Genomic DNA, 22,946 nt, shown 5'->3' on the forward strand with positions numbered 1-22,946 from the left:
ACCACACAACAAAAATAAGACAGTTATTAAAATAATCAGAGATCTACCAATTTCTGGCTGGAAACCTTCCCATAATAGGTATATTATTATTGCTATTCTTTTGCTTGACTTAAAATCATTTTTCACAATGTATTTTTAAGTGGGAAAAATTGCAACAACAGCATAGTATGATCAATTGTTAATTAAAATATACTTTATTTTCAGGTTAGACATAAGTATTTATGCCATGCTGTATATTGAGGCATGAATTTGAGGGCAGGAGAGCTGGAGAATCTTACATAGAATTACACACTGTAGGATAAATACTCATAGTTTTCTCTTCCATTTCTCGAGCGTTATTTCTAAGACTTTCATGTTACAAAGATTCTTTGTGGACCCCAAGTCCTTAAATGAAGCCTGGTGTTCACCCATATTTGAAGAGACCAGTGGTTTCTCTTTTCTGTGGCTGGGCCTGATTGCTGTCAGAATCCTTCTCTCAAGTTCAGGGTGAAGGCTTGATGCATGTGCGTTCTCCTTGTCAGTCTACCTTCCACCGACCTGAGGCAGGTGAGAAGGCGGCCAGTGTTGCTGCTGCTGCTCTCAGGAACCAGTTTTCCTGCAACTGCTTTTCATTACAGCAGTCCTCAAATTACATTATTCCTGTCAAGTAAAATGACTTTAGCAAGAAAGCAAAGCAGCCCAAATCTTACGGTTTCACAATTAGCACTTCCCCCCCCCCACACTAGATTTCTCCATTCTCCTCTTTACTGAATAAACCCTATTTCTGAAATTCTAGGAAAGTGATTTTTCTCTAAATCTGTGTGTAAAGTAGTTGTTCTTTCATGAAGAGTAAAGGCAGAGAGGGTCATTACATACATTTTTTGATTAGCTTTTGGATCCTAGAATAAGATTTTATTTACTGCTTAGGAGCAGTGTACATTTAAAACTCTCTTAAGTGACTGAATGAGACTGAAAGAGAGCTTTGTATTCAGAGCTCGGACTCTCAGCTTCTCAGAATGAACAGCTCCTACCTCCGTACCTCCACACTTAGCCACTTGCCTCTGTTCAAAGAGAAAGGAAGGAAGGAAGGAAGGAAGGAAGGAAGGAAGGAAGGAAGGAAGAAGAGAGAAGAGAAGGAAGAAAAGAGAAGAGAAGAAAGAAAAGGAAAGGAAAGGAAAGGAAAGGAAAGGAAAGGAAAGGAAAGGAAAGGGAAGAAAAGAAAAGAAAAGAAAAGAGAAAAGAGAAAAGAAAAGAAAAAAGAAAAAGAAAGGAAAGGAAAGAAAGAAAAGAAAATAAAAGAAAAGAAAGGAAAAGAAAAGAGGGGAGAAAAGAAAAAGGGAGAGAAAAGAGGGGGAAAAAAGCGTAGTGCTGTAAATACCACATCAATTATTCTCATCAGATAGTCTTCGCCTCCAGGTAAATGGCAGTTGGCTTTATGGACTCAACCTACAAGGAACAAAACAGACATTTTCTGTTCTTCTGAAAAACAACATTATTCTAGACAAACTAGAGATGTATCTTGGCCCAATGCCCCATCTGCTCAAATGTCTTATTTGTTCCTATATTATTTCAAATAATCAAGGACCTTCCTGTTACCTATTTCTCACAGCTTCCTAGCATATCTATTTCAGTTCTGTGAGACTTGTCTTCTATGTTCTGCAAGCACCCCTTTCATATATCACCATTTCTGTGTCTTTGTTCTTGGTTTTCATCACTACCAGAATGCCCACCTTTCTCTTCTCCATTTAAGTAGACCTCTTCCAACTTTCGAAGTCCTACTCAATTCTTATCTCTGTTTCCAAGCTTTCTTCATATCTTTATTTGTCATCCTTCACCATAACTCCTGCAGCATATTATTCCAGCTCCTAATTTATGTTGTCATATCGTGCCATTCAACTTGGCTTTCATGGACTGTGAGTTCTACCAGTGCTTAAGTATTGCACTTCTTTTGAATTATGAGCCAAAAAGAGACATGTGGGAGGCATTTAGTCATAAGTAGCAGGGAGATTAACTGATCGCTTAATTTGTTACAGGAAATGGTGACTTCTCAAGTGTGGCCATAGCAGTGACTACTCTGATGTGGACAGAGACATCAGCATCATGGATGTACTTTTGGGAAACCGTCCATAACCTCTGTACCCCCTCATTCCTCCTCCACAGCTCCACTGTCTCAACCTGGTGCTCCCACTCAAGGTGCATTACATCTGTAAGACTCACCATCATGGTGAGCAAAGGGCACATATGGACGTGTGCCATCACCTTCTCTGTGATAGAGTGAAAGTAAGGTTTTCTCTACTGAGCTATAACACAGAGCACGTGAGGCAGAGGAAAAACTCTGGGAGACCTCAAAGACTGTGAGCATTCTGGCTACCATTTGAAAAATACATCATGCTTTGCAATGTAGCATTCCTCTTGAAGATTTTATCTTTGTGCTTCTTGCTATGTTAATGTTTAAGAAGTACGTTATTTAATCACTTCATACTTATTTGATGTTATTAATAAAAAATAGTGGGAAAGAACAGGTGAGAGCCTGGATGTGAGAAGTTGGAGCCCTCGTGTGCTGTTGGGGAGAATGTTGGCGCCACTGTGGAACACAGTTCAGTGGTTCCTCTAAAAGCAAACACAGAATTACCATGTGACCAGTTAAGTCCACTTCTGAGAATGTATCTACAAGAATTTCAAAACAGCATCATTCATAATAGCCAAAAGGTGGAAGCCACCCCCAGCATCCATCAATTGATGAATGGACAACGTGTGGTATGTACATGCAATGGAATATTATTCAGAGTTAAAAAATGAATGCAACTCCAATGCATGCTACAAAATGGTTGAATTTTGAAAACATAATAAATGAAATAGGCCAGGCAGAAAATAACAACAAATGTTTTATGATCCCACTTACATGAGGTAACTAGAGGAGGCAAACCCACACAGGCAGAAAGAAGAACAAAGCTCCCTGGGGGGTGGGGGGATGAGGGAAGGGGGCTTAGGTTTGTTTCCATCTGTGATGACAAAAAGTATCCAGAGATGGAAAGTCTAGGTGATGCCACCACATTTTGAATATACTAAATGCTGCTGAAGCACACACTTAAAATAGTTAATCATAACAGTTAATTTTATGCTATGTATATTTGCCAACAATAAAAAAGAAAATATTTTCTTTTAAAAATAAAAAGCTTTTGTTGTATGGATTTTACAGGTCTTATTATGCTATACCTATTTATTTATTTTTTGTTGTTGTTCTGTTCAGAATTATTTTATAAGAAATTCATCTGTATTTGTGTCTTTTTGGTTCCTATGCATGAAAACCTCAGTCCTTCAGCCTGCCCATCCCTCTCCTTTCAATGTTCTTCCTTTCTGATCTCACTCATACCATTGCCTCCCCACCCTCTTTCTGCTGCCTTAAAAATCTCCTCCCTCACTCCTGCTGACACATTCCAGATGTCCAGTTTTAACTGAGTGGCTACCTCATGAACACGAACACCAAACTGCATTTTATCATAATTAGGAATCTGAGCATGATGCAAATGAAATGATACCCCATAGTATTGCTCCCTCATCAAATAGACATTTCTACTTCATTGGGTCAAGCTTTCCTAGGTTTAACTATACTTCCTCACTTTAATCTTATCTCACTGTTTATAGCCAGCCGTACGTTTACTTCTTAAACTAATGATTTTCATTCTAACAACACTTCTTTTCCATAATTGTCTAATTAATCCATAGTTGGCTCTTCCATGACTCAAGTCAGACAAGTCTACTCAGACAAGGTAACATTGCCTGACAATCTGATCGACAATCTTATGTTGCTTTTTGTTGTTGTTGTCGTTTCTCAGGTAAGCATCCATCATTCATTCTCAGATAACATTTATCAGTCTATGCTGTTCCAGGATCTTCTCCTCGACCAGGAGTGAAAGTGATTAATTATGTTTGGGGGTTGGTTACCTCTGAGGTGTCTCTTTAATGACTGGCCAATAGTTCTTTATCCTTTATCAAATCTTCTCAACTTCTATCCATTTTCTGGGGGGAAAAAATGAAAGTCAGAGCTCTCTTATAATCAATGTATACTTAGTTTATTCTCCATTGTTAAATACTGTCCTAAATCTTATAGCAGAATCAGAACTGATTATGAAGCCAAACTTGTTATATAAACAAAATTGACTTTAGCTATTTATCCATAGTGTTAATTTAGAAATTCCATTAACTTAATATGACTCCAAGGAGCAACTACTAAGTAAATATGTGTTGATAGTAAAAACTTGTAAGAGCTCATTTCAAAAAATAAAAAGTTTTGTTGTGACAAGAGACTGCATTATCATCAGACACAAATACCTAATGGGGAGGGGCCGTGGAGAAAGAGGAAAGGGAGGAAGTTTAAGTTAAAAAAAAAATCAGCCCTAACAAATTAAACAACACAGTAAAAAAAGAAAACAAAAATCAGTTTTGTTATTAGGAATTTGATTCATAAAATCTACTCCAAATTTTCTTAAAACTTAGTGGGGAGTTAAAATCATGTGAATTGGAGGTTTGCCCTTTATAATTACCCTGGGGTTCACAACAGAAGCCTCCGAGGGAGCCAAGGCACAGAGGAGGCTTTGTTAGGGTGAGAGGTACTGGGAGCCACCCTGGAAGGTGGGTAGGATTGGGGAAGAGTGGAGAAGGGCAGACCGTCCAAGAAGCAGCAAAAAAAAAAAAAAAAAAACCGCAGCACAGTGGGGCCAGCTCCAGATGTGGCTGGAGGTGACCGGGAGAATGATCAGCCAACAGGAAGAACTGAACACATACTGAAGAAAGAAGCAGTAACTCAGATGATGTCAACTGGCAGGTGCAGGCAGCCTGTGGATGGCTTTGAAGACTGGGGACAACATGCAAAATCTTCTGGGGGGAGAAAGAGACACTGCAGAACAAAAAAACAGAGGAAGAACTAACAATGAATAGAGGCTGTGCTCTCATTAACTGCACTTTTCCTGCGGGATGCAGTAGGTAGAGGGAGGCGCATTGGCCCCCGCTGTGCGGATGGGGAGGGGCGATGCACTTTGTCTCATTGGTGATTTGTTTATATCGCATCATCTATGTGAGATTTCATAGACATCAGAATTTATCATATTTTACAATGAATGTTTTAAAGGTTAAGATCTACTAAGATAAGGCTTTGAGTTTTTCTTGCTTATTTTTATCAGTCTGCTTTTAAATTTATAAGCATGAAGGAAATTACAAAAGTTACAAATGATTCTCTGAAATCATAACACACATATTTAGGGTGAAGTCAAAGAAAAATTATATAAAATGATTATTAATAATAATAATAATAGTTAACCTTTATTGCATGTTTACTATATACCAGCTAATATTCTAAGCTCTTTTCCTGTGAAATTTTTTTAAGCAGCACAAAACTATAAGGCAAGTACTATTAATGTTCCTACTATAGAGATGGAGAAACCAAGTCACAGAGAGAGTGAATCTGTACAAGATCTCAGCACTAGGAAGTGACAGAAGCAGGATGAGAACCTGGGGGGTCTTCCTCCAAGCCCACACAGGGGAACCCCAGACGGCATGGCCAAAAAAGCAGTAACAAAGGAAATCTAACGCCAAACCTCCAAACATAATCACTCTGCTGTACATTAAATCTCTAGAACTACAGTTAACAATACTGTGTTGCCTACTTGAAATTTGCTGAGGGTGGATTTTAAATCTTCTCATTATAAAAAGTAACTATGGGAGGGGATGAGTACGTTAATTAGCTTCAGTGTGTGGCGGTCATTTCACAATGTATACAGATAGCAGAACATCAAGTTATACCCCTTAATTATATGCAATTCTTATAAAAAGGAAGATGATGAAATAGTCACTCTGTTAATAACAGTCACAATGATAATTAGGATGCTCTAGGATCTTTACAGATTGCTTTCACCATTACATTATTATATGAGGTTCTAGTCACTTGATGGGAGACACTAAGGCACAGAGGGGCTATTTAATAGAATATTCTAGAAGCACTGGGTTTAAGCTTGAACTGTTTTTCAGGGCTTTAGTACTCTTCCACTTTACATAACACATACACTGCTACCACTAAAATTTAACAAGTAACAGTGGAAAAAAAAGTAAAATGTCCCCAAAGTGAGGAAAGTCACCAGCAATCAAAACTGAGAGGAATGTCAAAATGAATAAATAGCACCTGCAGAAAATGAATAAATTAGGTACTTACAATGCTTTATTATTTTAAATTATGGCACCACTAGCTTTGCTGGAAAGGATTTTTTTTTCTTTTGCTGGTTTTTGTAACTTTAAAAATATGAATTCCATCCTGACTGCCTCTTTAAATAAGATTAATTCATAGCATTTCCCATTTAATTGCTTTATCTGTTTTGGTCCATTAGATTCTATTCCAGAATACAGCTTTTATGATAAATTAAATTCTAGGGTTTTATTTTGACATCTAAGTTAATTTTTAATTCTGGAAAAAGTTCTGCCCTATGCAATTTAGTTCTTTTGGAAATGCTGAAAAAAAGGGATATTTGGAGCACTGTCAGTTATTCATGGAGGAGGTATTTCTCTGAGCTTTCTTTGGGTTTTCTGAGCTCTGAGACTCTGTGAAGGATGTTTGTCTGTTAGTTATTCCTATGATTTTCGAAGGGAGAGTTCCTCAGAGGAAGTTGGTTGGAGCACACCTGGGTGTCATGGTGGAATTGATCCTTGTGCTGTCTTCACTTGAGTAGCTGAAAAGGCATCTGCGTCTTTCATATGGGTCATTCTCTATAAATTAGTCTGGATCGGGCCATGGAATCAAAGCACCTCAAGAAATAAAAATGTAATATAGGAATTAGGGCTTACACACAGGTGAATAGAGCAGGGAGAGTGCAGGTCAGAACGGCTCTAGTCATGAGGTCGGCATAAGTCACTGATGACTTTAGCTTGAAACACTGAAGTGGGTGGTTGGTTGAGAAATTCACTTAATTCTCCAGTTTACATAAATATCCTGCCACGGTCCCGGTCTGCTACATCTGAGTGGGGGCTCATAGATGGGGTATCAGGTGTCATTTATGTGATATATAGATAATTATTGTTCCCTCCCAGCAGCCTTGTAAGGTGAGCACCATCAACATCATTTGCTGATGAAGACAGTGATGTTCAGAGTGGTTAACTCTGAACTGAAGTCATAACATGTTATGAGCAAGTAGATGGTGGAGTGGTCTATTGACTGTAAAGCCTGGACTCTAAACCCCAACAAGATGCTCTTTGAGTGATGCCTTTTCTGGGGACTTAGTTGTAATTTTGTCAGTTTTTCTGGAATCAAATTTTATTGAATAAAGAATAAATTAGATACTATCTTACCTCATTCAACTCCTAGTACCTCCCATCAGCAGCTGCAACAAAAGCTGCTCTAAAATTAAAACCTTCTAAATTCTAGACTGAGCATCTTTTCAGAAGTAAATTCTAAGCAGTGTTGTCCCAGATTATGAAATTGAAAATTGACTCTAAGAGCTCCACAGGATCCTTACTGTGTCCAGTCTGCATAGGTCAAATGGTGCTACCAATGAGTATTCTTATAAGCTCAAGGGATGGTCCAGAGCGGCAATTAGGAAAGAGAAGCTGGGGTGTCCACATGTGGTGCAGGAGCCACGCAGAACTCTCCAACGGCTACTCATCTCACTCAGAATACAGCCTCACCATGACTTACTCTCCGCCCTGATTTTCAATTTCCTGTGTGAACTGGCTTGCTGTTACTCTCTCCCTTCATCTCTTCTGCTCTCTCCTTTGCTCCATCACTCTTAATACACTGGCCTCCTCACTCTTCCTGGAGCTTGCCAAGCTCTCTTCCACACCAGCGCATCTGAAATTCCCTCTGCCAGGACAGCTCATCTCCATGATAATATCTGCACAGCATTCTCTCTCTCTCTCTCTGTCTTTCTCTTTACCTTCACCACCCACTAGCCAATCTAAAATGTTGACTCCCTCCATTCGACATATTTTATTCCTAAAATATTGCATCACAAAGAATAGAAGCTCAGTAAATATTTTTGAATGGATGAACAAATAAACATTGGATTTCAATAACCTAATGCTCTTAATTCGCAGTGTGTTGCCCCTGCACCTGATGACGAGTCCCTGATGACACCTGCAGAGTGTCACCAAAGAAGGAGCTTCCTTCCTGAGTTTTCAGTATTGATGGAACTGGTCTATTCTGGGAAAGTCCTTACAAAGAAGCGTATGCCTAGTTTTAAAGCTTTGGAAGACTGACTCATACTCTTATTTGGTAGAAACATATCTGAGGACACTATGAACCAACTTTCTATAGTCACCTGAACCTACAGACATCTTTCCAGAAACTCATCATTTTAACTGATTAGACATTAAATCCTATGCCAAATTTGGGGTTCTTTTTAGTTTGTCTTTTTTTTTTTTTCAGTCTGGTGCTATTATTCTCTGGTGCAGCTAATTCACTACATATTACACACAGAACTAATCATTTTAGTTAACACTCAGTTAAAAAGAAAACAACTCAATTATTTTGCAAAAAATATAATAATTTAACTCTTTCAAGAGAAAGATCTAAAATCGCTCAGTCAATTGATTGATGGTCTAAAATATATTGAGATATCTACATAACCAAAAATGTACTTAATACTGTGTTATCTGTAAGGAAATTATAATGGCAAAGATGTTTATATACTAGGTGAAAAGATAAAAGTGAACCACGTGAAAAAGAAAGCATGGTACACTGGAGGTATCTGATGAAAAGGGCAAAAGCCATTCAGAGAGGAGAAATTGGTATAAACTGGTGCAATCAGGGTACTCTTCATGGAGGAGGGGGCCTAGAAGAATAGAGAGAATGTGGGTAAGAGGGCCAAGAGTTTGCACAAACCAAAGTGACTGTAATAAATAAATGGGATCAACAAAAGATGAACCAACCTCGTTCAAAGTTTGGCTTTTTTATTTCTCTACAACTGCTCCCCTTTGGCCCCAGATTTCTGACCTGTAAAAAGTGACTCAAGATGTTTGTCTTCCAGGATGGCAATGGAGATTTACCAAGACGGCCTGTGACATCGCTCCCGGAACTGTACTTAGAATGCTTTTCAAGTATTCTCAGCCACTCGTTTGTTCATTCTTGAAAGGTGTGTCCCTCCTGTATATGAGACATGTAGCTAGTTGGTTAAAAGTGAGAAAGTCAAGGTAAACTGGTGGCCATCACTGTAGCAGTAGTCAAGACTGTGAGATGTGTGTTTCAAGTCCTTTGAGAATCAGTGCTGATCATTTCAACCTCCTCCAGCTAGTTAGCTGAGCTACGCGTACTGTGAATTGGTCGCTACCTTACCAGGAAATGCATTTCCTTTGGTATAGGTCTACTTTTATCATGAAAATTTGAGGGAAAGAAACCTGTTCTTACTACTCCGCAGACACTGCCATTACCCTGAGTCTGTGCACAAAACCCTCGCCCCTAGTTAGAAATAGGCTTCCACGCCCAAAACTCAACCCACCTTTACCAGTAATTCTTCTTAACTGTGTTGTAGACTGAATGCTTTCATCCCCTCAGAATTCAGATGTTGAAGCTCTGACCCCCTAAAGTGATGGTATCAGGAGGTGGAGCCTTTGAGAGGTTTAGATGATCAATGAGAGGTCCTCATGATGGGATGGGTGCTCTTATAAGAAGAAACGAGGGCTTGCTCTATTTCCTCTCTCTGTCTTTCTTCTCTCCCCATCCCCGCCTCGCTCTTCCCTGTTGCCATATGAGGGCACAGGAAGAAGACAGCCATTTATAAACCCCAAAGAGGGTCTTCACCAGGAACCAAGGTCAGTCTCCAGAACTGTGAGACCTAGGTGTCTGTTGTTTAAACCTCTTTCTACGATGTTTGCTATAGCAGCCCAAGGTGGCTAAGACAAAGTTCTAAACAAATCCACAGAAAGCAATGCCATGGCAAAACGTGACTGAAATAGAATCCGAGACTAAACCTTCCATTGCGCACCCCGGATATGTAGCTTAATAGCATCATTGAAATGTAAGTAGGTTTGTACTAGTAAGGCTTGCTTTCTTCTTTCAACTGAATAATTTATCTTCAATGTGTTTTATCCTTTCTTTAACATTTTCTAAAAATGATTGTATTATTTTTCTAGCTACAAATTGCACCTGGGTCCCAGAATTAAGAGAAATGGCTTTAATTCTCTTCCTTGGGCTATGTACCACTTCACATTCCCTCACTTAACTCGCAGTTTTCTTTTTCTCAATCCCCATCCTCCACCCCTCACCTGCTGTACGACCTGTTTCTTTCCATTTCGTAGTTTAATTCACTGTGGCGCTGATTCAGTCCTTCTCTGATCAACCCCAGTCATCACGGGAAGGGTGGCAGTAGACTTGGTGCTGGACCGAGCTCTAGTGACAGGCACTGTTCTTCAGTGAGAGCAGGTGCACGTGAAGCCAGAGGGATGCTTCACACAGGCAAGGCCGTCAGCTCACTCAGCCTCGAGGTAGCTGCCCCTGCCTTGCCCAGAGCTCACTGCTTTAAACAGAAGCCTGCTGTCAACGTTCATTCAGATCGATTTATTCAAAAGTGTTTAAAGTTGAGCTGAGTTTATTACCACAGATGTGGTTGGGGCCCGTACCGTGTAGCATAATATTTCATCAGCTGCCACACCAAACATACCCAGGTGACATGCGCTGTCTGTTGACAGACGTCTGGGGGTCTTTTATGGCAGAACCAAGACGCGGGGGAGGTTTGCTGCAAAATTTGTTTTTATAATACTCTGAGCAGGTTAAAAGTTTATGAAGATTTTAAATCTTTCCTCTTAGCTTAAATTACCTTCTTTTTTCTTTTACCCATCCCTGTCTCCAAAGAAAGCAGTAAGCCTGTCGAAGGAGGAATTAATTAAGCAAATCAATCAGTCAGTTTTATTAAGGAATTACAAAACCCAAGTGGAGCATTAATTATTCAGATAATGGGACATCGCTGAGCCTTTCTTTTCAATTATTGATAAGCTGCTATCTATCATCCAGACTGCTTTAGTCCTGATTTAGTTGTGAATGAAGCCAGGTCATGCAGCCAGAGCATATGCTCATTATGAGCACTGGCGGGAAGCTGGAAGTCAAAGAAAGGGGCTGGGGCTCCAGCTCTGTGTTCCCCCAGCGTGAGTGCGAGCAGCAACCACTGCAAAGCAAGGACCAGAGCTGTCCCGCAGACATCCCAGTGAAGGGCCAGCCATGCTGCCGTCTTCCGGCTGATCAATGCCATCATTGACTCTGGGAAGAGCATGCAGGGCTTCTCTTCCTGTGCCCCACCTAGATTTCTTCTGCACCTTAGAAGAACAGCTAAATGGGGGAGAGGGTATAGCTCAGTGGTAAAGTACATGCCTAACATGCACAAGGTCCTGGGTTCAATCCCCAGTACCTCCATTAACTAACAACTAAATAAATAAATCTAATTATCTCCCTCCCCCCCAAAAATACCCCCAGAAAAACAGCTAAATAAAGTGACATTTATAATAACACCAATGTCATTGTAGAACAGCTAAAGGGGAAAAAATGCCCTTCATTTTATAACTAGAGAAACTAGATTTTTTTTCCTCTCCAGAATTAGGGAGAAAAAATATTTTTCTCAACCTCAGAATTATCTGTAATACACTTGGTTTTAGTGTTTACATGTATATGGAGATGGATAGATATGCAGAGGTGTAGGATTAAAAGTTTTGTTCAACTCTTCTGGTTTGTGTCTGGCGTTCAATCACTTATTTCATTATTTCATCAGACTCACTGAGGACCTACTCTGTGCTGGATGCTAACAATGCACACACAGAGAACTCAGTGGTGCTATCTGATAGGGCATTTGCTAGTAAAAAATATATAGATTTTTTATTTTTTTAATCAGGTAGGTCTTCAGTCCCTCAATAGTAAATTTGAAATAAACAGAATCTAAAATCTCAGTGGAACAAAGAAGATCACAGCACTAAGTGAAATAAACAGACATTTAATTCCTCTGCAATCACAGGAGAGAATGTCCACAGAGTCCATTGAAACTTCACAGAAACTCCTATGAAATAAAAGGATATGACGAGCCAGGGGAGAGGTGCTAGGCAGGACTTGAGAGCTTAGGAAAATTCCTGGCTTTTTAGGAATTAAGTGGTTCTGTTTAGGGCTCACTGGCCACAGATAGATGCATTTCTCCAATTTTATGTGCTCAAGCCAAATCCTGAAACATTAACAATATATCTCTGTACTTAGGAAATTCAGGAGCTTATTGGAAAAGTGTGAAGCAACACTGCCAGGCTACCTACTTCTTAGTGGTGTCCCCCTCCCCTAAGCTCTTACAGGACTTTTTAATACTCATATACCACTCAGCATATCTCACGGATATTCAGGGAACATCTCTAAGCATGATGCCGTATTAAAACTCCTTAAGGCAACACCAAAATTGTGAGCCATAAGAGAAAACATTGACGAATTGAACTTCATTATAATTAAAAATGTTTGCTTGTGTCAGGAAGGTCCTCTCGTTGAGGGCAGTGGATCAACACACATGCTCACCTTTTGCTTAACTCCTTCAGCATCCCTCCAAAATTAAAAAAAAAAAATTAAAGGTAATAAAAACCAAACACAAGATGTAAAAACTGATGGCATATATAATGTGAGTAGAATCATCAGCTTGAAAGAAATATTTGGAAATTCCTAGAAGCTGGGAAACAAAAAGAGAAGGCGTAACTGACAGCGAAGGACAGGGAACACCTCGGATTTGAAAGCCCGTAAAGGGAATTTAGGGCAGAAGGAGAATTCTTCATTTTGTTTCTGTAGAACCTAGAGAAGTTCCAGATTTAGAGAAAGTGTGAGCAGCCGGCTTCCTCCTCCCTCGCCTGGTTTCCCTGCATGAAGTGAACTTGCCCACGTGTTTTACCCTCTTCTGATTCCTCCCTCCAACCTGGTGGCAACCCTGGTAATGACTGTGGTCGTTCTTTGCCTGTTCTGACTCCTTTAAAACTTCTGTTAAATGAAACAGGCCCATGGACCGTGGGTCTCACATTGTACATGGCCACCATCAGAGGCCCTCCTAATCTGAACGATCAGATCACGTGACTGGTACTTAGGAATACTGCTGTGTGCTAGACACCACGCTCAGTTGGTTAAAATAATTCAAATGAAGCCAATCAATACAGAGAGGATTTTGGGAACTTCATTTGTAACTCCACCCAAAGTTCAGTTGCAGCATCATCAAGTTTCATGGTTTCATCGGAGTCAGGGAGCCTGCGTGCTGAATGATGGAGACGGGGGCGTACTGGCAGCCCCATCCACCACATAGAACTCCAGTCCATGTCTTTATATTCCTAGGCAATTACCTGCTTCCTATCCCTGCTTTTGATAATAGGTCAATAGCAAAGCCTTTTGAGATGGAATGTAACTTCCATAAATCAGTTTGGAATCAAATTTTAAAGTTGTGAAAGGACCGGATGGAAAGGCATCTTGTTGTGTCCTTTGTCTTCTGCTCAGAAAATGACTTTTGCATCCATCCTCCCCCCACCCCCAGCGTGCCATTCTAAGCCTCAGTGAGCAGCATGGAATCCCGGGTAATATTACACTTTCTCATCTTTTTAGCTCTGGCACAAGAGGGCCGTTTTGTGACACCTTCCCTCTGCTTCTTGCCCCTAGTTCCTCCAGATGACACAATCCCTCTGTCCCTCCCCAACAACTCTGGCTTCCACTGGGACTGCAAAAGTCTCTATTATTTTTAGGGGAGGAGGCAGTGAAGAGGATAAAACATTTCTCCTTTGTTATGAACTTAAATTTCTCAGCAGAGAAGGGGAGCATTTTGTAAGCCCTGCTTGGTGCTTCTCTGGGTCTGCATTCCTCACTTGGCTCTTTGTCAAAGACGACAGGGCGAGATGGTTTGGGGATTTGAATACTTTGCAAAACCAATTTCGTATCAAGAGCTGGCTCCCCAAATATCTTTATTACAACCTCTTTATAAGACAAACCTGACTTGCTACATGCTGGGAACATGGCCTTGCACACTTCAGCATGTCTTGGGGGAGAAGGTGCATGCTAACAAAGACGGAGGAGTGGCACAGTCATGTCACTGTAGAGGGTGAGACATGGTTTCCTTTCTCAGTGCCCAGGCCCTGAGATGGATGGTCCTGGTTCTCAGGGCCTGTCAGCATTCAGATAATCACTACACTTTCTGATTACTTTCCCCATTTGTTTTGGAATTTTATTAATGACCTGTAGAGGCCCACCTACTCCACCCAGTGACAATGGGGACTTCGGTGCTTGGCAGACCTGAGTTTGAATCCCGGCTCTACCTTGACTTCGGTAGAGTTACTTCATCTTTCTGAGACTCAGTTTCTTCAAGTGTAAAACTGGGATTATTAAAGTTACCTTAAACAATAGGAGCCCAAGCTAACAGGATTTCACAGTATTAAGATCTCTTTGTGTCAATGATATACACATGCTTTTTCTGTCCTGGCTCCCCTGGGTTTTGTCAAAGTCCCCATTTCTAGACACTCATTTGCCTGAAAGTTTGGCTCAGTTCTCACTTTGCCCTCCTGAGTCTTGCCACCTTTCCAAGGCAATGACAATTTTTTATGAACCTCTAACGTATTTTGGGCTCATTTTTTTCTGATGCATCTGCAGCCCCAAGCTTGGTGAGTTGGAAAGAGCACTGGAGCTTAAATCAGAAGTTCTTGACTTAATCTTTAACTCAGCTACCAGCTCTCCCCGTGACCTTGGGCTCTGATGGCCGTGCTGAAGCCTGACTCAGTTAGACACGAACGTTTAGTAGGATTCTAAATCAAACCCTAACTGAGTGTCTGGTCTTTGAAACACTTCTCCAAACAGCCATAAACTCATCCAAGTAATTTGACCAACAATTTCATGGAGTTTCCTGACATACTTCCATGGACCTTCTGGGCTTTTCAGAGAATGGTTTGAAAACCACTGCCATGAAATCATGGCCTCAGCTTAGGAAAACTCATTTAATTTTCTATTCATTCATGTATTCCACAGATACTTACTTTCAGCTCTGGTACAAGAGGGTCATCTTGTGGCATCCTCTTTCTGCCTGTTGCCCCTCGTTCTAGGTACCAAGCTTGATAGTAAGTCAGTAACCAATGATGCTAGGAATAGAAGATAATTGTTTCTTTGCCTTAGAAGTCTTATGATTCTCAAGTCCTCAAAATATAAGCATAGCTCTCCCCCTTTCCACTCTGCCTCCTGCACACATATCCTCGCATCACCATCCAGAGCTGCCAAGTCTCGCAAGTTCCCCCATCTCTGCGCTGTTTGCTTATCACCAGAGTGCCCCTCCAGTGGCACCAGGGCGGGGACCCAGCTGCACAGTCCTTGTCAATCTGTCTCAGCCACGTTAATTTCTCCCACCAGCCATTCGGAGCGCACCGCAGCCCTCTGCCTTGTCTCCGTTGTTCCTCCATCTCATTTATTTTTTAGTATTTTCTCAACAGCTCCTCCAGACACTCTCATTAAGCACTGGGCTAATTAACCTCCTGTTTCTGGAGCAGTGGAGATGTGGGGAGATGCAGGGCCCTGCAGGAGAGCTCCCCGTCCCAGGGAGGAAATCAGCCCAGCGCCCGTCAGCTTACACACCTGCAGCAGCTCACAACTGGACCTGCCATCTACTCAGGATGTGTTTTTTTTTTAAGCTTCTGCTCTTTTTTTCAGACAAGGATACACCATGGCTCCAATCATCCCCACTCATTGACAACAGCCGTGATTGAAATCTCTCAGCCCTCAGTAGCAGAAGCTCTCCATTAACTTGGCAGTCGTGTTTTCCACGCTACAGACCCGGTGGGCACTTAGCAGAGTCTCTCCGAGATGCTGTGGTTCATGGCTAAGAGCAGCTGACACAGCCAACACCACTGAAAGCCGTGCACTGAATCCAGAGCAAGGGATCACGGGGTTGTCTTGGAAATCTGAAGTATCTGAAATGGCACCTCAGTATAACACAGCTCTCCTCCTTGTGTTCTCAGTGTGCATACCCAAGCCACAGTACCGGTGAATCTCTCCACCTAGATCTTAGCAGAGCAAAATTTTTGAGGTCACGGTTGTTAGAACAAGTATTCAGGTAGGTCTGAGCCCCACACTTACAGGAAGGAAAGCAGTCAAATAAAACTCTCTCCCTGACCCATTATGTCTCAATATTATAAAGCATGAATCTAACATGTTGCCAGCTCTGGGTGAGTCTATCTGGACTGAGATCATTGATGAGTTATTCTTTAATCATCTGTCTTTTTACAGCCTAAGGATACAGTTTTACAATCATAACATTGTCGGCTGTTAAGATTCTAAGTTTCCTTCCTTACTCTAAATAGCAGTGGGGTGTCAACTTATAGTTAGCGAAACAATTTTAAGCCCACCTACTTATTTATTCCTCAGTTGGGTGAAAGTGTTATCATCATCTGAGATTTAAAAAGCCTTGTCCCAAATTGCCCAGATAACAATGAGAAAGCTCACATCGAAAGGTAGACCCCCAAATAATGAAATCTGGTTGTGTTCTTGTACAAAGCTGCCTGCTTCCTTCTCTTGTCCTTAATAAAAAAGACACTATAAAGTTATGTCTTTGTTTGTTTGTTTGTTTATTTTCAGGGCATCTTCGCACACATGCTTGTCATGTCCCACCCAGCATATGAATCACAACCTCATATGCCTGAGAGGCAGCTCGCCCACCTTTGGACTGATTCCCATGTGGGCAGCACCCCCGGGATGCGCCTAACTTATCATCAGGGTACCACACCTTACCTACTGTGAGTTTAAATAACAACCGAAAAAGGACCTGTGGCCATGGTGCTGATTCCATAAATAGGAAAATTAAGCTACTAAGTTTAGAAACTTCCTCAGCTGCTACTCATGGTTGCTTTTAGTCCAGCCTGCGGCGTGGAGGGGTGGTATCAGAGGACGCAGAAGTAAAGCACCTAACCTGCCACCCCTCTGGCTGCTGCCCCGGGCCTGGGGGTAAACACTTCTTGCTGTCTCACTGTCCACACTGAACCCGATGCCCCAGGTAACTGAGCAGAAGGGATTGTGTCCGTTTCTTTCACAAAAACAAGTAAAGCTTGCTCCAAGGAAGGTTTCAGAACATTCACGTCCAAATATTTAAGTGTCGGGCTCAACGTCACACAAGCTAGAGTGAGGGATGGAATGACGTTCCTGCATTAGCTACTTAAGTTGTCCGTAACATGAAAAGGGAGAGTGACGTCACTGCCTAAGTCTCCAGAGGGTCCATGGATGGTCCCTGGGTCTCTGGGTTTAGCCTCTATGTTCACCCCCTCCCTGCCTAACCCGCACCTTTTCGTCTCTGCACTCTGCAGCCTTCTCCCTCCCCCTGAGCCCCTTCTCCCCACTCCTAGACATTTTTAAGGGCTAAGTACATTTATGCATCTGATAATTTTCTTACCCTCCTCTCAGATAAATATCAAAGCTACTCTTCACCTGGCTTCTGACAGAGGAGGACAAAGCTTGGGTCTCACCATTCCTGAGGAGTTCCTTGAGACATGATATGTATGAGACATTGACAGTATCCCTACTTACATATTTGTCGGCTTTTATTACAGGTGGGAATGAAAAATGTTGCCTGCCATATCAGTAAACAAAAGATGTTGCAGCCATCAAGCTGCTACAACCGCCCTTGACAGTGCACCCTGAGGGAACTCAGGATGGGAAAGAACAGGATGCTGGCCCTAGATGACCAAGGTGCATGTCAAAGGAATTATTTCAATGAGCCCAGACTCTTCCATCTTCCCATACGTGGAAAAGTGCTAAATCCCTTAACTTGAGATGTCTGGTTTGCTTGAATTAACAGTAATATTTTGATGTTCCGACTACCTGGTCTTTGTTGCAAGAACTCCTATATCTCCTGGCTCTTCCCTTACCTCTTTGGAGCAGTCCCTTAGGGCTATCTGAAAGGCTCTCTCCTGGGCTTGGAGTCTGCAGAATGTCTAATGAAGAAAACATAATTCTTAACTTTTAGGTTGTGCATTTTTTTCAGTAGACATAGGTGAACCGATAACGCTAATATTATCATGATGTAAAAACATCACCCTGCTCTGGTTGCATCTCCAAGCTTTCTGAGCCACATCCTTGATGAAGGGAGTCAGGCCCTTAAAGCCCTCAGCTTCCCTAAGAAACAAGAGAAATAATTTTATAGCCAGAAGGGAATGGTGTATAGACTCAAGCCAGGTTTTCTGAGTCTATAACCCTCTTGTGTGACTCTGTGGAAGTCACTAAAGCCAATCTGGCTTTGGTCATCTCACAAGTCAATTGAGAAGAGGAACTAACACGATTTCAGAATAGCCTTCTGGCAATAAAATGTCACAATTTTACTTCAATAAGGTGGCCCCTTTCATTGCTGAATAACTCATAGTGTAAGAAGAAGAAAGTCTTTTTTTTTTCCTATTGAACTGAAGTCCACTCACTTTCTCCATCAATAGATGGACAATGCTGCTGCTCCTCCCCCACCTCCTCCGTACAATAATGCTTGAGTGCCTGGGGCAGCTTCCCCTTCCCCTGAATTACAGCCTCCCCAGGCTAATGCTTTCCCTCAGCACTATTGCTGGCTTGGTCTCCATGCTTTTTTTTAACATCTTGAGTAGCGTTGATACATCCATTAAAAATACATCATGGCTTCGGGGCTGGATTCTCTTTATGGAAAGCATAACCATAACCTATGGACTGCATTTCTTCTTTTGTAACATTATTCCTCCTTCAAGAGGATTAGATTTTCTGGCTTGATTTTAGAAGCACAGAAATATACTATCAGTCTATCTGTGCTATGGAATCTCTGGCCTCCCGGGACTCTGGATTCTCCAGATACTTGCCCCAGGCCCTTTGAGCATGACTGCATGAAAGATCAGCCTCTGGGCAAAACTGATGATATCTTGGAGAAGAGAGGTGGGTAAGGACTTAGGTTGGAATTTGCATTTGGATAGGTGATAATCTTACCTTTGGGTCAAAGAATAAACAGCTAGTCGGTGGTGAAGTTGGACTTAGACCCCATACCTGTCTGACTCCAAGCCCGAAGTCTTAATCATCAGGTTGTAAAGAGGGGTAAGGAGGTCATAATGGGCCATGCAAAAAAATTAAAAAGTAGGTTTCTGACTTCAGCTGAAACTAAATAAATGAAAACATTCCAAATCTGAGCTGAAAGATGGCTCAGGACAAACCAAACAGGTGACATCAGTAAAGAGATGAACCAAAGGTTTTTTTGTGAGGAGGCTGGAAAGACAAGAACTTAAAGATAACTTTCAGTCAATGTCCCTTCTGTCTGCAGACCTGAGGGCAGTTTCCAGCTGAGCAGGTAGAAGCATAGACATGGAACGACTGTGATCAGCACTCTGGTTTTCCTGTAGCCTCACTGGCTGCTCCTTCCCAGGGCCCTCCCCCCATCTTGACTTCTAAATACCTCTCTTCTTCTAGCTCTCTACACCCAACCCTCAGATCTCTTGTATCAAAAATCTCTCCCTAGCGTCTCTCATCCCAAAGCTGAAATCAGTCTTTTGGTCTAAAATCATGGAGGCCAACATTTGGGAGTTACATAGCTTGGACTCACCATCAAAAACCAGTCACCAATGCCTCATTTATTTTTTTTCTCTTGCTATGACAGCTCCAGCTCTTAATTTGCTACCCTTTCTTAAATGCAGGTATGCTACAGAGAGCAACATGAATTTGGTTCTTAGTTATCAAAGTGCTGGTGTGAATTTATTGACCTGGAATCTTCCTTGAGATCAGAGAGCGAGGTGACAGAAAGCTTGGTCAGTGTGGAAAGCACGGTCTTAAATTTGCAGGTTTCCCTTAGAAAGGATGTGCTTAGAATAGTAAGACGCAGCAGAGGAGAGACGTGAGAAGAGATTCAGGTCACGGGGCCAGAAAGGGGATGCCGGAGATGCAAGCTCTAGTCAGTGTCTCTGAGCAGGCATCCTCAGGAGTCTGCCTCTCTTAATCTTCACAAAAACCCTACCATGTAAATATTATTATCGCCATGTACCATGTTATTGTAGGGGCATTCTCAGAGAGTTTAATTAATATACTCAAGACTACTGTGCCAGTCCGTTAAGTTTTCCTCCAAATTCCATCTTCTTTCTGACTCATCAGCCTGCATCCAGTCAGGGCAATGTTGAGCATGTTGGTGTCTTAAGTGGACGTGAGGTCTATTAGATGACATTAGATGCTGCCAGGTGTATCTCTTAACTACTGTCCCATCACTGTATTTAGCAGAATCATGTTTCAAATTGTGAAGCCGGAAGAGTTTGTTGGTACAGTTTCCACCCTCTTCCTCTCCCTTCTGCTCCAAATTCCCGTGACCATCCTTCTTTCCCTCACTTAAATCCACATTTAGCTCCCTTCTGGACAGTGCAATGTTCCGTTTCCTCCCCATCAATTCCCCACCCTACAATTCCATATACTCTGCACCCAGAAGTTGTGGGGACATCTGACAGTCACTGCCAGAGTGAACCCCAGTTGCAGAGAGGAGCCTGGCATATTTTTCAGATCTGCTGGGCTTAGAATCACTTGTTTCAGCTGAGAAGCTTCTGAAGGAGAATTTGCATTGTCACGGGGATTAAAGCAAGAAACCAAAGGAATAAAGCTTGAAAAGCAAGATTTCAGGCACATGGCATTGGGAAGGGTAAGAGATTCGTGTTGGCACTTCAAGATTCTTGAGATCATGCCACAGAGGCATGAGGTTAGTCCTTGGGGTAAATTCTGAACCTTAAATATGTTTTCTTGCATTATAGAAAAGTGAACTTGTTTTCCAGCCCTTTAGGCATTGTTTCCTAAAAATCAAAAGATAGGTTTTCACTTCCTCCACAATGAGCCCAGCCCCAGAACCCTGGCCGCCTCATCCATGCTCCGGAGCAAGTGGCTGTATTTGGAGGAGATGTGGCAAGTGTTTTACCCCACATTTTTGTCCCATTTTGCTTCTTTTTTTCCTCAGTTCATGCACACAACTCATATCTGTAGTAGTGTTGCTTATTTTTGAAACTTCAGTAATTTCTTTCATAGCAATCACGATCCTGGAAGTCATCTGGAACCATCTGAGACTGGCTTCATACAAAGCCCCTTAGAACTTGGTTGGCATCTAGGGAGAAGATAACTCTGGGGGTTTCAATCCTGACTGGGCAACTTGATTTTGGACAAGTTATTTAACCTTCCTGGGATACAATTTCTTCATCAGTAGAGTTGAGATAATAGTGTCTTGGGAATTCCTCCATAAAATATACTTGTTTCTACTTACAGCATCAGATACCTTTCCGGAGGTGGCTCAAGGAATCAAAGCTTTTTTTTTTTGTATTAGCTCCAACCTTCTACTCTGGACACATGAATGGTCTTACAAAAGTACCCCTACACCTTCTCATGATATTATATAAGAATTTATTTGTGGACCAGAAAGTCTTCCCACGGATCATTTTAAATCAGGTTGCAGGTACAAAGTTATGTAACATTTATATGATGGATATAATCCACGTGGAAAACCAACTTTGCTCTGTTTGGATTTGATCCCAAAAGTCTAACCATGAGGTCCATTGATGTGAATTGTTATCTAATCCAACAGGAACATCTCTTCACAATTTTTTGCATTAAGTACAGGCATGTCAAGAAGCTAACAAAGTACTTGGAGCTTATGACTTTAAAAGTCTTGCTCAGAACATTTCTCCTCAGCACAGTGTGAAGAATATGCAAGTGAGGACCACATTGGGGTGTGGTCTAAATGTTAGCTCAGCTGACCCCAAGGATGATAAAATTCTACTTTACTAAATGCTTAATCTCATTCCCTTCAACACATTGCCTTGTACAATCATTTAAATTTTGTTTTGAGATGTAGAGGAACTTGGGATATTTGTTATGAAGTTCTTGATATAATGAAGAAATACATGAATACAAATAGTGTATTCTGGATTTTATTCTTAGTAAAATGTAGTTTTTCAAGAGTAATTACACTGATCCCTTCTCTTTTACAAATAAAGGTTACTGTAATTTTTTCCATTCTTTGAAATCGAGCCAGTGAAATAAATTATTATTTTCCTCAAAAAAGAAACAGAGGTAATAGTAGCAACTGGCTGGTGGGGTTGAGGATTAAATACAATAAAGCAATAGAAAGAGCTATTTATAGCACCTAGCACATGTGTGATACTCGATGAACGTTAGCTATTAATAAAATCCACATTTCTTAACCTACGGTTCTCCCTTGTAACAAGACGCTGCAGCTCTCAGGAAAAAAAAAAAGAAAAGAAAGAAAGAAAGACCCCTTTGTTAGAGGCACTATAAACACTTTCAGAAGTCCTTTGTCCCAATATCTGGTTATTATGTAAATAAATAGATACAACTGAAAACATTATCAGAAGCTGATGGCTTGGTACTTGTCCTGAAACTTGCATGCCATGCAACAGTCACGCTGGTCATTCAGAAGGACTTGAGCTAGCAGGTTGGACTTCTCTTCCAAGTTATAGTCTAAATTGTTGGGGTCATAGATACCAAATATCTGATTCAACACCAAGAATAAGTCAAAAAAAAAAATTCTAGGCTCTCTAAGGGCATTTGCCCCAATGAGATGAACTCACTCTGAACCAGCACCCTCTTTGTTTAAGCCTGGAGAGACAACCATGTCAATCAATTCATCCAAGTTGTCCTGGCCTTCCCAGGATGGGAATGAAGCCATCACAATAAAACCTAATCCATGCCTTTCTGAACTCTACGCTCTGGGAAGGATGGAGGCAGTATTGTTTCACTGTTACCTCACCACCCCACTTTTGTAAGTGCTTATCCCAATGATGCTATCTGTGTCATCTGACAGCCTGTCCCTCAGGAATGAAAGCAGTCTGATAATCTCATTACACTCAGGCGTTAACGACTTCATGCATTCGCTTTACTAGCAGGAATGGCCTTTTAAAAGAAGTCTGGACAGGGCAACACTTACTCAAGAGCAATGAAGACTGGGAAACTTTCAGACAACAGTAGGTGACATATTTGAAGATACGGAATTACTTAG

At 41.4% G+C, this 22,946-nt stretch overlaps 1 long non-coding RNA gene across 2 annotated transcripts in view; it reads right to left on the reverse strand.

The window, feature by feature from the left end:
- Positions 1-250: 250 nt before the first annotated feature.
- The window catches only part of LOC140688846 (uncharacterized), a 29,701-nt gene continuing 7,005 nt past the window's right edge, over positions 251-22,946 (reverse strand). Inside the window, exons 1-4 of one of the 2 annotated variants that reach the window (XR_012063691.1) lie at positions 8,954-9,089; positions 3,925-3,999; positions 1,358-1,425; positions 251-639 (exon numbers count right to left, since the gene is read on the reverse strand). This is a non-coding gene — a long non-coding RNA (uncharacterized lncRNA). Of the gene's footprint in view, positions 640-1,357; positions 1,426-3,924; positions 4,000-8,953; positions 9,090-22,946 lie in introns of those variants that run through there. The other variant, XR_012063690.1, reaches the window with a different exon arrangement.

This window comes from Vicugna pacos, chromosome 24 (genome assembly GCF_048564905.1).
Source record: "Vicugna pacos chromosome 24, VicPac4, whole genome shotgun sequence".
NCBI classification, from domain to species: Eukaryota; Metazoa; Chordata; class Mammalia; order Artiodactyla; family Camelidae; genus Vicugna; species Vicugna pacos.